Consider the following 15,078-nt stretch of genomic DNA (forward strand, 5'->3'; position numbering starts at 1 on the left):
ATAGATTTCCTGGGAGTGAGGGCCACGGAAGAAGTGTCTGGCCTGTCTGTACCTCCATCCTAGTTAGTGGCTTGGCATCTCCTGGTGAGGAGGAGTGGCTCAGTCTGAAAGACGAGGATGGAAAAGCAGCCTTCTCAGTGTGTAGCCTCCAATTGCCTTGATCATGGTATCTCTTCACAGCAACAGGAAAGTAAGACAGGGAGAAGGAGGGAGGGAGGGTACCAAAGATGGTGGAAAAGTAAAATGCCATTATGAGCACAAAAATGTAAAAGATGAAAAAGATGAAAAATACTTAGTTTATGTAACAAAGAGCTTACCGTGCAAATAACACCCAGAAAGTAAAAAGGCGAAGCCAAGCACGGTGGCAAACGCTTGTAGTCTCAGCTCTTGGGATGGCAGCAAAGGATGCTGTCAATTCAGACGCCAGACTGGGCTGTATAGCAGGACCTGTCTCAGAAAAACCACCACCTCTATAATAAAAGCTAAGGAGAAAGGGTTTCCAGAACAAGGCCTAAATGGGCGTTTAGCACCTCAAAGAAGCGTAAAGCTCCTGATAGGGGAGGCAGATCCAAGTTATGTCTAGATTTCTTTCTTTGCCAATCAAATTGTTGGGGGTTCAAAAGCTGTGTGATACAATGTGTGCTCACAGGTGAGGGAGGAACTGTCACGTGACAGAACTGGGAAGTGAGCCAATACACTGACAGTGCTCATCAAGTCACACCTGCAGCAATCTGGGACCTGCTCCCATCTGTTTATGAACGGTGCTCACCTGAGGTTCTTATGAGAATGTCTATTTTAGCAAAAGATTGGGAATAACTTATTATCTGTCCATGGAAGACTGCTCAAATAAGCTACCGTGTGAGCCTTATAATAGTTTTCTATGTATGCTATGCCAGAGTCTCCAAGACCCTTAGTGAGGAAACAGGGTTCAGGGTTCAGAAGAGTATCCATAACTTTTCCTAACTCATGTTTGAAAAGTAGGAGGTAAGGAAGAGACTGAAAACATATATTAGTTTATATCTCTACAAAGAGATGCTGAAAGATATTTGAGGCATGACTTAAATGTTTGGGTATAGGCCAAGGAGAGCATCAAGCTGATTTGCCCATGATGGAGTCTGTCCATGCTCGCGGTCCTCAACAGAGGTCAGCAGTGCCACCTTTCCCTCATCCATGCTGCTTTGATGAGCCCCATGTGGAGCGGGTCTGGAGGAAGTGGGATCAGCAGGACAGTGACACAGGTCTCAATGTACTCAGTTAGTAAACTGCTGTGTGAATACGACTTGCACCAATAGACAAGCTTAAAAGAAAACACCTATAAAATACTTACAACCCAAAGGCATCATTTCCTTTATATATATTATATACTTAAGGTATATATTTTATATGCATACGAACATACAGACAAGGCAGTTCCTTTTTGAAATAACTTGTGTACAGATCACTAGGTAATCTCAGACTGCTCCAGCAGCCATTAACTGCCTGTATATAATCCTTCATATTGAAAGCAAAATGACCATGACATCTGGAAAATGAAGGCCAAGGATGTGAAAAAAATAATTTACAGAGTAAGGTGAAATAGACATGTGGATAGAGTCATTCATGAGAATAATGCAAAATAAAATTATGGTGAGGTGTAATTTTCCACTTAGTTTAGCAAAGATCAAACAGGGGTGGGCCTGACAGGTGGTGAGGGAATGAGGAAAAGACAGACACACAGACACAGAAAAACTGGGAGGGGGGCTGGGCTCTTCAGTGGATTACCTGCAGCCCCCAGGAGCTTAGCGTGTTTATCATATAATGATGAGCAGACAGGTGTGGTTATCACACTCAGATAAACAGGGAGGGTTTGTGGTGTACAGCTGGATCACAGGGACATGTTTGGCTAATCCCCATCTCTGAGAGGAGCAGTCTTCAGATCATAAATATCCCAGAGGAGGAAGGCGTGGCGGGCATTTTTCTCATGCACCTTCAACACCCGCACCTGGACCAGAGGAAGGCTTTGCCTCGCTGTGACCGTCCCTAAGACAGCCAGTTTTTCAAGAGCTGTGTCTACTCAGAGCTCCCATTCCACAGTCAGTTGGTCAGTTGCTTTGGGACCCATGGAACCCAGTACATTACAGAGAGCAGGTGGCAGAGAAGATGGTTCACCTTATTGTCACCAGAAAGCAAGAGCAAAGAAGGGCAGGGCCGGGGTCCCATATCCCTTTTAGGAGCACACCCCCAGGGATCTAGCTTCCATTAGGCCCACTTTGTAGACCTCCCTCATCTACCAATAACACCACACTCTGGTGACTAAGCCTTTAGCATATGGGCCCTGAGGGAACATTGCAGACTCAATTATAGGAAGCAAGAACATTCTCACATGTACTAATGTGTAAAACATTCTATTTAATCTGGCATAACCATATTCCCTTTCTCCAATGGTGTCCACCGTCTTGATAACCATTTTCGCTTTCTCCAAATGATGTCAACTTTCAAAGTCGGTTGCTTATAAATAAAGCTTTTAAATTTAAGTGTGTAATAGGTCCTTGTCCATCTTCTTTCTAGCTACTTAATGCACTGTTGCATAGCAACAACTTGGTTTTCTGATGCTTCTTTGTTGGAAGTCTGAGAGTCTAAAATCCGCACTGGCTTGGGTGAGCATGGGGATTCTTCTGGTACCACGCATGCAAATATCCATTATAGAAATCAGTAGCCGTTAGTGTTTACTGATCATACTCCGATCCAGCTATCCTTGCAGTGAACCAGACGGTGAACACCATTGGAGAAAGGGAATATGGTTATCAAGATGGTGGACACCGTTGGAGAAAGGGAAAATGGTTATCAAGATGGTGGAAATTCTGAGCTCTTCGTGTTTTGTGTCTAACAGTTAAAAGCAGCCTTTTCTATGTGAATAACAAAAGAAATTTAATAAAATTTGTATTTATAATGTTCAGCTTAAAGGAAAAAAATAATATGGCATATAGTTTTTGAATACTATTTGTTGGTTAGAAATGGAAAAAGCAGGATAAGAAACTTACCTATAGTTTGGTCCCTATTGTGTTAATATTTTTACAACATGTTTTCCCTAATAATGGAGCTCAGTGTGTGTCTCCAGTAGAAAATTGTCTCTGGGAAAGCTCTTTGGAATAAGCAGACCACACAGATGTTGGCAGGTGCCCGGTTCACTGCAAGCTGTAAGCAGACCACACTGTAGGCGGAGATGGCTTGTTTTTGTTTCCTGATTGTTCAGACCCGAATAATCATACAGAAACAATATTAATTATAACACTGTTTGGCCAATAGCTTAGGCATATTTTTAGCTAACGCTTACATATTAAATTAACTCATTTCTCTTAATCTGTGTATTGTCACGAGGCTGTGGCCTACCAGGTAAAGTTCCAGCATCTGTCTCCTTTGGCAGCTACATGGCATATCCTCCACTCCGCCTACTCCCTCTCTACATCTCTGTTCGAATTTTTCACCTGGCTTTACTCTCTTAAGTCACTGGCTGAAAGCAGTGTCTCTATTAACCAATGGCAATAAAGCATATTCACAGCATACAGAGGAGAATCCCACATCACCGCTCAGATGGCGGCAGGTACCCAGCTCACTGCAAGATAAAGCAAAGAGAATTTGTTTTGCTGCTTGTCTTTAAAATGTATTCTTTGACAACTTCAAACATGTAGAGTTTTTATTATATTCACCCCATTATACCTTTCAGCACCTCTCTAGAACCCTTTCTGCACCAACCCCTCCTACTTGATGACTTTTTAAAATCATTCACTAGTTGGATTAGAGTTACTTGTCTGAGCATGTAATCACTTACCGGAGCATGAACAACTTGGCAGTGAGCACGCAACTGAAGAAAAATGGCACTCCCAGCTGGGAGTGGGGCTCTGTTTATTACTACTAATGCATTCATTAATATTTTTCCTTTTGTTGCACATAGGGACCATACCATGACCTTTACTTTGAATCTCAGTTATTTTCATTCAACAAGATCCCTGTGTGTTCTTTACTTTCTTGGTTTTTCCTATAATGGTAGAACCTTTTCACTCCCTATAGCAAAGTGTATATATAAATATCAAATATATATCTACCACCAGTCTGGCAACTTAAAATGACACAAAGGATTCTCTAGAAGTTCTGTAGGCCCAACCCCGGAATACATCCCTTTCTCTGGCTGAAGTTCTGGTGCTGGCAGGGCTGTGCTCATCACAGACGGCTGGGGGAATCCAGTTTCTCCAGCTCTTGCCTCTTACCCCTGGTCAGCTGGAAAAGCTGCCAGTCGTGCCAATGGCGCTGCTTTCTAGTCTTTAGTTCTTTGGACTCTGATTCTCCTGCCCCCATTTTCCTTTTTAAAGACCCTTATGATTACATTTGACCCCACTGGATAGTAATTCCTAAACGCGCTCCATCTCAGACCACATTCGCAGAAGTCTTGTCTGAAGTCTCTGATCCACAGGCTGCAGGAATGAAGGGGAGGGCGGCTCCCCCGAGGGCAGGCAGACCCTGTCCCAACTCAGCACTATTGCGTGCGCCTTCATTTTGTGTTAGGAACATCAGTCTGTCTCTGTAACCATACAAGTGACTATTGACTTTCCTATCTCAGGTGGAAGAGGAGTCTCCACATCGCATGGCTTTGGTTACTGATTTAGCTCATGTCAGCAGGAGGATCATTTTGTTCTCATTTGAAATTATACCTAATTTTAATTTTCAAAAGCCTCTTGCACAAGTGTTCCATTCTTTTGCTCTTTCTCTGTGGTGTGTCAGTGTGTTTCTGTAAGTGTGTGTGTGTTTGTCTGTGTGTGCCTGTATATGTGTGTGTGTGGTGTGTCAGTGCGTGTATCTGTGAATGTATGTGGTATGTCTGTGGTGTGTGTGTCTGTATATGTGTGTGCCTGTGGTGTGTCAGTGCGTGTATCTGTGAGTGTATGTGGTATGTCTGTGGTGTGTGTGCCTGTATATGTGTGTGGTGTGTCGGTGCGTGTATCTGTGAGTGTATGTGGTATGTCTGTGGTGTGTGTGCCTGTATATGTGTGTGGTGTGTCGGTGCGTGTATCTGTGAGTGTATGTGGTATGTCTGTGGTGTGTGTGTCTGTATATGTGTGTGGTGTGTCGGTGCGTGTATCTGTGAGTGTATGTGGTATGTCTGTGGTGTGTGTGTCTGTATATGTGTGTGGTGTGTCGGTGCGTGTATCTGTGAGTGTATGTGGTATGTCTGTGGTGTGTGTGTCTGTATATGTGTGTGGTGTGTCGGTGCGTGTATCTGTGAGTGTATGTGGTATGTCTGTGGTGTGTGTGTCTGTATATGTGTGTGGTGTGTCGGTGCGTGTATCTGTGAGTGTATGTGGTATGTCTGTGGTGTATGTGTCTGTGTGTGTGTGTGTGTGTGTGTGTGTGTGTGTATGTGTGTATGTCTTGGTGTGGGCCTGTTTTTCTAACATCCAGGCAGTCCATTTTGTGTCCAGCAGATGGTGCTGTTGATATGAGTTTATTTCTACCACCTTCAGGCTACTCTTCCAATTACATGGAAATTTGGAAACTTCAATACCATTGCAGTATATTCTTTTTATTATTACTATTATTTCTTGATTGAATCTTTGGGGGTTTTATATAATACACCTCAATTCTGTTCACTTCCAGGTCCCCCATATCACCCTTCATCCCTGTTGCATCTTCCCCTACCCACAAAAGAAAACAAAACAAAGTAAGCCAGCAAGCAAACAAAAACAAAAAGAAGAACAACAAAAACCCAATAAACCAAAACAGAACAAAAACCAGGCCAGAAACAGAAAAATCTCTGCTTCTCCTTCTCTCCTGACTCTCCATCACCTCTTCATCCATCCTGATGGCACTGGAGGCCTCAGTGTGGCATATAGTGTACCCCTTTGTCCCATCAGCTTGATTGGCAATTGTTCATTGCAATGAGTCATTGATCTGTTTCTGGTCTCTGGGTTTTGGTACACCATCCCTGCTGGATCTTCACTGGAGCTCTTCTAGGGATCCTGGGTCTTGGAGATCATGCAGGTTTTGTTCCAGAGGACCAGTCCCTTCACAAGCTCCAGTAGGACCTAGATGGGGGAGATGCTGGGGTGAATCAACCCAAGGCCCAGTTGTGGGCCTGGGTATTAGTCAGGCAGGTCAGTTTGAGCCCCTGGGGCCACCCACCTTGATGCCATGGTGGAGTCAGCTCCCCTACACGCATGTCCTCAGGGTAGTTTCGTCCTTGCCTGTGGTGGTGGTGGTGGTGGTCTCTCTCCTGAGTGCAGGGGCCAACTCTGGTGCTGTAATGGGCAGTGAAGGGTAGTACTGGCTCCAAATAGCCCTCTGATTTCATCTGGCATGATTCCTAAGGCCTCCTGAGGTGACTCTGGCTACAGACATCAACACAGACCCCAGCTGCGGTTGGACCATGACCCAGACATGGTCCTTGGCAGTGGGGGGACTGGACCCTCAGGTGGGAATGATTCCGGTGGCTGTGTGGTTGCCAGACACCACCAAGGCCTCTGGTTGCAGCCTCAATCCTGGGCCTCTATGTGACCATTAGAAGCAATGCCACTGCTGGGTATTCTTGTAAAAGCTTCCTTGCCCTGACAGACAGAACCTAATCTAAATTTTAACCCTCGATACATCCACTGTGGAGTTAGAAGTATGCTCTCTTCCAGTTGGGAAATTCGGTTTTGTCCTGTAAAGTGCTGGCTGCCCAGTATTCTCCCTCTTCTTAGAATCAATTGCTGCATTTGGATCACTAAAAATTGTTTTTCATTTGTTTAGGTTTGTGTTTTTGAGACAGAGTCTTTTTTTGTATTCTAGGCTGGCCTTGAACTCTGATCCTTCTACTTCCTCCTGAGTGGTGGAATTATAGGCATGTACCACTATACAATCTTATGATTCTCTCTCTCTCTCTCTCTCTCTCTCTCTCTCTCTCTCTCTCTCTCTCTCTGTGTGTGTGTGTGTGTGTGTGTGTGTGAGAGAGAGAGAGAGAGAGAGAGAGAGAGAGAGAGAGAGAGAGACCTGTTTTCAGGCAGGGGGTCTGGTCTCTGGTGAAGTAGGAGGTTCTGTGAGATGTGTGGGCTGGCATATGATCATCTTAATTGTTTTTTAAGTGTCTGTAATAGCCAAGCCCAGAGGAAAGTCTGTGGCTCCTTCCCTATAATTTTCATTCTGGGATTTCTTTCCTGGAGAATTCATACTTTTATTGGATTGATTTATCGCTCCACGTGCTGTACACCTTTCATGCTTGGCCTTCTAGATGCCAGCATTTGGTGGTTACCCTCCCAGTGAGTGCCGTGGTTCTCCAGAGATGGACCAATCATTTAGACAAGGTACCTTCCTCACTTAGTTCTACTATCTCAGCCCTCCTTCCTTCTTTTCTTCTGGCCAGGATTAGGGTGGAATTAGCAGAAGAGATGTTCTGAACTCACAGGTCAATTCCATGTAGTATCCAAGTGTTAAACTGGTTCTTCTGTCTTATCCTCTCCATTATGCTGTTGGGGTTCTGTGAGTGACAGCCTATTAGCTCAGGCTTCTTATTAACTAACTCTTACATTAACCCATAATTCTTGTCTTTGTTAGTCACATGGTTTGGTACCTTTTTATCAGTGAGGCTTTTCCATCATGCTTCCTCTGTGTCTGGGTGATGACTGCAGACTGAGCCTTTTCTCTTCCCAGAATTCTTCTATTCTGGTTGCCCGCCCCCATACTTCCTGCCTGGCTACAGGACAATCAGAATTTTATTAAACCAATAGAAGTGACAAATCTTTACAGGGTGCAAGAGCATTGTCCTATAGTTTTCTTCTTTTTTTTTTCTTTTCAAAACAAGAATTCTGAATCTAATCTCCTTTGTTTAGCTTTTTCTCTGACCATTATCCATAACAACTTGTAACCAACACTCTAAACAAAGACAGACAGACATAATCCATTTTTGGGGGAATGTGGCTGTAGTTTTCTATGAAACTTCCTGCTGATTGGGAGCACTGATAATCGTATGGAGACCTAAAGAAAATTTAGGATGGTGGTCAAGTCCTGACTGGAATGTTGTGTGAGGCTTGATCATCTCAGCCAGCAGTCTTCAGGCTGTTCTGGATGTAGAACTCAGAGGAAACTCCAACAGAGGTTCTCTGAAATGTTGGGTCATCTGGTACATCCGCTTCTATTAGAGAAGTGAATGCCTGTAATCCTGGTATTCTGTAGGCAGAGGCAGCACAATAGCCAGTCTGGTCTATATAGTGAGTTCCAGGCCTGCTATAGCTAAATGATAAGAAAACAAAGTGTTGGGACGCTCTACTTAGTCCCACTCCTCCCATTCCAGACGTCGCCCCTAAAAAAAAAATTCCGCTATTGGTAGCTCCTTTTATGGAAGTGCTCAAGAATGCCTACAGGTTAAGACCCACCCATAGATCTCCCACATGCTCTCATGCTCTCCCTTCTCCCTTCCCAAGAGTCACATGGGAGTACTCTGCTTTGCTTGCTTCTGTTTATTAAATTGGATTTATTAATTTGGTTTGACTTGGCTTATTACTTCAGTGGAGGAACCCGATAACCGGGGATCTAATACTCACCAACTGGTCTGGAAAGACTCAACTCACCCTGGCCAACACCCCACTTGAGAAGCAGATCTATGGGCCAGGTCTTAGTTAGCCTGTAGGTGGTCTTGAGCAAGTCCAGGGGAGGAGCTGCAGATGGAGGGCTTTTTCAGGGGTGGCATCTGGAATGGGAGGAGTGGGGCTGAGGGGAGCTTACCAACACAAGGAAAAACAAAACAAACAACAATACCTAAAGGATCCACTTAGCTAAGATCTTCAGAGAGAAGCGCTTGCCGTAGAAACCTAAAACTTTGGTTTAAAGGGTTTTGTTGTTGTTGTTTTGTGGGGTTTTTTTGTTTGTTTTGAGGTTTTTTTTTTTTTGCTTTAAGTTTCTCATGTGGTTTCAGGGTCACCCATAAAATACCTTAATGCTTGGAATTCCCATTGACATGAAAAATGAGTTAAAATTTAGATTTCCATGTGACCCAGAGAAAAAGAAGCTTTGGAAGCTTTGCATTTCATAGTTATGAGACTCTCTGAGGGGTTTATAGGATCCATGAAGCTCGGCTGATGATTAACAAGCCAGACATAAAAGAATTCAACTCACCCCTCTCTGATGAGGCTCTCTGCACTCCAGGATTTAGGCTGATAGACTGCACATGGTTTCTCCCCAGGACTTGATTCACTTGTGGGAGGCACAGGAAGCTGGAAGCCTGGGTCCCTGGGGTGGTTTGTGTCACCTGCTGGAGGGACCTTGAGGGCCATTCCCTTGAAGAGGCTCTTCCAGAACATTTCCCCCAGCACAGCATGTCTTGTCTCCCTTGCTACTTCAAAAACCTTGCCACATTCTAGGGGCCTCAGGGGACTTGGTTGTGCTGCCTCTTTATGCAGGTGGCATCTATCTAGGTATTTCTTGTACTCAACATGCCTTTTTAAGAATCCTTTTTGACCAAGTAAAGGTCAAATTTTCCATCAAAATCATTGCTGTGGGGTGAGGTCTAAATTCCAGCCAGAGTGAAGCCAAATGATCTTATATATTCACAAGAAAAGAATACTTTACATTAGTACCATTCTTCTGTATAGAATTTGATTAAAAATACTTATACTATTTAACATGATGATTCTAGTTTCTTAGAAATAACCAAAGGAAATACTTCGAAATACAGTTAAAAATTTCCAACCTATAAAATGTTCATTATAATTTTATTTATAGCATTTGGAAAATCTGAACAAACCCATTTGAGGCATGGTTGGATAGATGACATGTGTATACAATGAAATGTCATGTAGTAAGTGAAAAATATACTAAAATTATAAGTGCTAAAGTAGATATAACATTTTAGAGAGACTGTAATTCCACATGGAAAGCAAATGGCAAAGAGTAGACCCAGCTGGTATGCCTACCTAGAGTAGAACTAGGTTAATTCATGTCTTTCTTGCAGTAGAATATTACACAGCAATGAAAATAAACTCCTGTCCCATCAAATAATGTGAATTAATCTTTCTTTTTAAAATTTATTCTTTCATACAATTCTTCTTTACCACAGTATACCCTTCCTCCCGTCCTCCCAGTACTCCTCCCTCCCCCTTCCCAGATCTGCTCCTCCTCTGTTTCCCTTTAAAAAAGAGCAGACCCTAGGGATATGAACCAAATGTGGTATAACAAGATACAATAAGGCTAGGCACAAGGGCTTATTTCATGGCTGAAAGAGGCAACCCAGTAGGAGCAAAATGGTCTCAAGAGTAGGCAAAACAGTCAGAGACGTTCCCATTCTCACTCTTGGGAGTCCCACAAGAACCCCAAGCTAAACAACCTTAACATATATGTGGAGGACCTGGCTGAGACCCATGCAGGTTTCATGATTGCTGCTTCATGAGCCCCTAAGAGCCATGCTTTGTTGATTCTGTGGGCCGTGTTCTCCTGGAGTCCTCCACCTCTCTGGCTCCTACAGTGAATTAATCTTTTCATAGTGAAAGAGTAGAGATGTAAACTTTATACATATCTATTTATGAGCTTTAAAAATAGACAAATTGAAATCCTGTTTTTAGCAACACATACTAAGGTAATAAAATTATAATTAGAAGTTAGGGTGACAACTGACAGGAATATCAAGTTGGTGATTACAAGGAGAAGAAGAGGAGGAGGAGGAGGAAGAGGAGGAGGAGGAGGAGGAGGAGGAGGAGGAGGAGGAGGAGGGAGGGGGCCTGGGAAACTTAATACATCCTGACTTGGAGAAAAGTTTCAGAGGGATTTGTTTGTAGTAGTTATGAAATTCAGGGCATATAATATATGCATTTATAAAAGGCATTTGCAACAAAATATGGGAAAACAGCTGAAAGAAAATAAAGTGTCTTGTAAAAAATGATGATGGTAAAATTATAGTTGACTTTTGTTCTTTTCAGTGTTTTGATGTATTTTTCAAATTTCTTTAACACATCTTCTTTTAATCATTAGATAAATAAATTCCAGTCAAATAAAGCCTTTTAAAATTGCCATTAATATGTTGTTGGATCAATCTCTATCAATCATCTATCTATCTATCTATCTATCTATCTATCTATCATCTATCTAGCTATCTATTTACCTATCTATATCTGTTTATCATCTATCACATGTCAATAATCTGTCTTATCAGTCATCTATATCTATCATCTATCTATCTATATCTATAATCTATCTTATGTATGAATAAAAGAAAAACTTAGGGCTTGGAGCTTGGGAGATGTTGGGACCATTTGTTTCTTCTGATACTGACCATAATGTTTCAATTGTCTAATGATACATTCTTATCAGAAATCATGGTCTTCTATGAAGGTTCTAATGTATTTGAAAGCTCAAGAAAAAAGTTTACTTTAAAGAGAGAGTTTTTTCAGCCTTGACAACAAAGCTCCAACAGTGCCATGCAAACAGCTTAGTCAAGTGTTTGTGTTGGAATTGAATAATAGAGTTCAATCAATTATCAAGAACACATTTCGGCAAATGGTTTCCTCTGAAGAGAGGCTAAGAAAAGATCCAAAGCCAGCTGAGGTTAGCACGAAGGCTTTAAAATCTGCATCATTTTCAAATACGCATAAGCTACCGAGAAAGAGGTAAAAATCATGCTTTGCATGGTTCCATTAAGTGTGTTTGTTATTACTGTCTATGCTGTGCATTTTACTTGATACTTGGTAATTTATAGTGCTCCATCTGGAGCAACTATAGCCCTTATAACATGAAGATTATTATTTCATAGCTTTCATCAGATTTTCAGTGACATCACAAGAATCACAATATTTTGTCCTCATTTTTTCCTATTTGGAAATTAACCCTGAACTGATTTTACAGGTTATATGCAAGGAGTTCTATTAAGGTTTTAAGCTCACAGTGACTGTCTAATCTTTTTCCTGATTTTTGAAGATTCCAAGGACTTTTTTTTTCTTGCTTTCAAGACAGGGTTTCTCTGTAGCTTTGGAGACTGTCCCAAAACTAGCTTTTGTAGGCCAGGCTGGCCTCAAACTCACAGAGATCCGCCTGCCTCTGCCTCCTGAGTTCTGGGACTAAAGGCATGTGCTACCACCATCTGGCAACACCAAGGACTTTTGGGTATAAAAAATTTACTTAATTATAGAAATAATATATTCCCCCACCCCGAGACAGAATCTCTCTATGTACCCTCAGCTATTATGGAACTCTCTATGTAGCTCAGACTGGCCTTGAATGCACAAAGAAAGATCCACCTGCCTCTGTTTCCTGAGTGTTGGCATTAAAGGTGTGTGGCACCATGAACAGTCTTAATAGTCTAAAGGTATAAAACAATAGTTTTGGGGCTGAGGAAATAGCCCAGTTGAGAAAGTGTTTGCTATTTGTGTTGGTTTGAACAAGAAATGTCTTGCATAGGCTAATGTATGTGAACACTTGGTCCCCTGTTGCTGTTGCTGTTCTGGGAGATTATAGAACTCTTACGACATGGAGCCTTGCCGGAGGAAGTACATCACTGAAGGTGGGCTTCAGGTGTTTGTAGCCTTGCCCTACTTCCTGTTCCCAACTCTTACATCTGCGAGTGGTTGAAGATGAGATCTCTTAGCTTTGCTCCATTCCTGCTGCCTGGTGCCATGTCACCCTTGCCTAGATTACCCCTCAGGACCTGTAAGCTGACATAAACTCTTCCTTCTACAAGCCACTATTTAACTACAGCAACAAAACATAACCAACACACCGTGGAACCATGAGGACTTGAGTATGATCTTCAGAACCTGCAGAGAAATCTGGGCACAGTGGTGCGTTTTTGTAATGTCAAGGCTGTGGGGATGGACACATAGAGCTCCCTGGAGCTCCCTGGCCACCCAGTCTAGGTTCAATTGGTGAGAGAACCCACCTAAAAAAAAGGTTGTTGGTGCTTGAGGAACAATACCCAGTGTTGGACTCTGGCTTCCACACACACACCACACACACGCACGCACACACACACACACACACACCACACACACACACACACACACACACACACAAACACACACTGTGATGGTTTGAATAAAAATGCCCTCCATAGATTTATACTTGAATGCTGAGGGAGTGGCATTAGGTATGGCCTTGTTGGAGTAAGTGTCTCATTGGAGGCGACTTTGGGATTTCAGATGCCCAAGCCAGACCCAGTGTCACTTTCTCTTCCTGCTGACTGTTTCTGGATGTAGAATTGTGTGCTCCTTCTCCAGCACTGTGTCTGCCTGCATATTGACATGCTTCCTGCTGTGACAATAATGGACCAAACCTCTGAACAGTAAACCGGCCCCAATTAAATGTTTTTCTTAATAGGAGTTGCCATGGTCATGGTGTCTCTTCACAGCCATAGAACACAGACAAAGTGTGCACTCCACTTGCACACATACACAATCAACAATTCACATATCAAAAAATTAAAGACCTAAAGGATGATAACACAACTGTAATAAATAACGTTTTGACAATTTCCAAACAGTCTTTCCTGTTGGCTGGAGAATGAAGGACTCTGGCATCCAGAAGCAGCCTCCCTTCTAGGTTCTGGATCAGTTCATGCTGTGTTCATTTTCCTGGTGAATCTATTTCTATTCAACTCTGACATAGAGAGCAGTGACAGATGAAAGAAATCATTGTATTCACGCCTTTCTTGAACCAATGAGCTCATTGGTGTTACTTACAGGAACTTGTAGGTGATCCAACTGGAGTCACATTACCAAAAAGCCCACCCCAGTGTAGGCAAGGACTCACAAAGAGTGTATCTCTGGCCCTCTCTGTGCAGCCTCTGTCCACAGAGTCTTTTCCCCCAAGCCCATTATTTTCTGCTTGTAGAACCTCAGGGAAGAGCCTCATGAGTCTTGTAATTGTTTGTTAGCTTCATGAGCCTTCCTTACCCCTCCACAAGGGAGGATTTCAATCTGGAGGAGATCATTTCAGTAGTGAATAAATAAAAGTAAGGCAGAAGATGTGTAAAAATTACTTTTATTGTTGGGACGGGAAATCTTGACCTGCCATACGCCACAAGTGGAATAGGACTGAATGGACCTCACCTTGAAGGAAAACATGAGTGCTTGGAAGCCAGGACAACTCCCACGGGTGGCCTGAGCCAAGTATACCTATTTATTCTTTCCAAAGTTAGCAACTAGCTAACTGATTCCCTGTCTTGAGGATCAGTAGGGAGGAAAGGGAAGAAGGGAAGCTGAGTGGGGACCTTGGAGAAAAACCCTCTTAATGGCAAAAGAAAGTGGGCATTTCTTTTTTTAAAACAATAATGGAATATAGTATTTTTAAAGTCAATAAAGAGAATAAGGCAAGAGTTGCTATGGAATGTGGTTCCTGGGGTTTCAAATGCTACCCAGCAGGGTTAGCATGGCAGGGCTGAGACTGCTGCCCCTAGAAGGCTCTGCTGGCTGCGTGGTCTCTGGGAGGATTCCAGGCACATTTGTTCCCATCACGGGCAGAACTGATGAAAGTTGCTCACCGTGTCTAAACTGTGGCAACAGTATCCACTATACTCCTTGTGGTCTAGAGTTTGCATGTGTGTTAAACAGAGATGGCCTGCATGGCCATTCCCAGGAGAAAACTCTGGGGTGTGAGTGTAGTGACTTCCTTTAGTTCATCCCTGCTCACACACGGTGCCCCAAGAGCATCCACAAGATCTTTTGGTGCCCTTTGTCCACAGGAGATTCCTCTTCTGATTTCATTGTGTGCCATTTTGTTGCAGTAACTCTCAGCTGTGGCTGCTAAGATCAAAGAATCTTCATATAGGATCACTGAGCTGACAGTGGTCTTGAGGACCTTTGAAGCCGGGGTAGCTTTGTGTAGTAACTGAGTGTGTACAGTCCACAGCTCCCAACTCTGTTCCCTCCCATGTCCACCTCTGGACCCGATGCCCATCCTTTCCGAGATGAAGGAAACTGGTGTCTTCTGTAAGAGCTATTTCAAAGGTGGAGACTTGACGCTAGAAGGTGAGGCAGGTTCCCACTCATCTTGACTGAATTTCAGCTCAGCCTCCTGAGTGTTGGGAGAGGCACTCCACCAAAGACTCTGAAGCAGGAGGCCCACGTGATAGTTACGTCTGTCTGCACGGTGTCC

This window comes from Microtus oregoni, unplaced genomic scaffold, assembly GCF_018167655.1.
Source record: "Microtus oregoni isolate MIOR12 unplaced genomic scaffold, Mior012 000010F_ref0000083, whole genome shotgun sequence".
NCBI lineage: Eukaryota > Metazoa > Chordata > Mammalia > Rodentia > Cricetidae > Microtus > Microtus oregoni.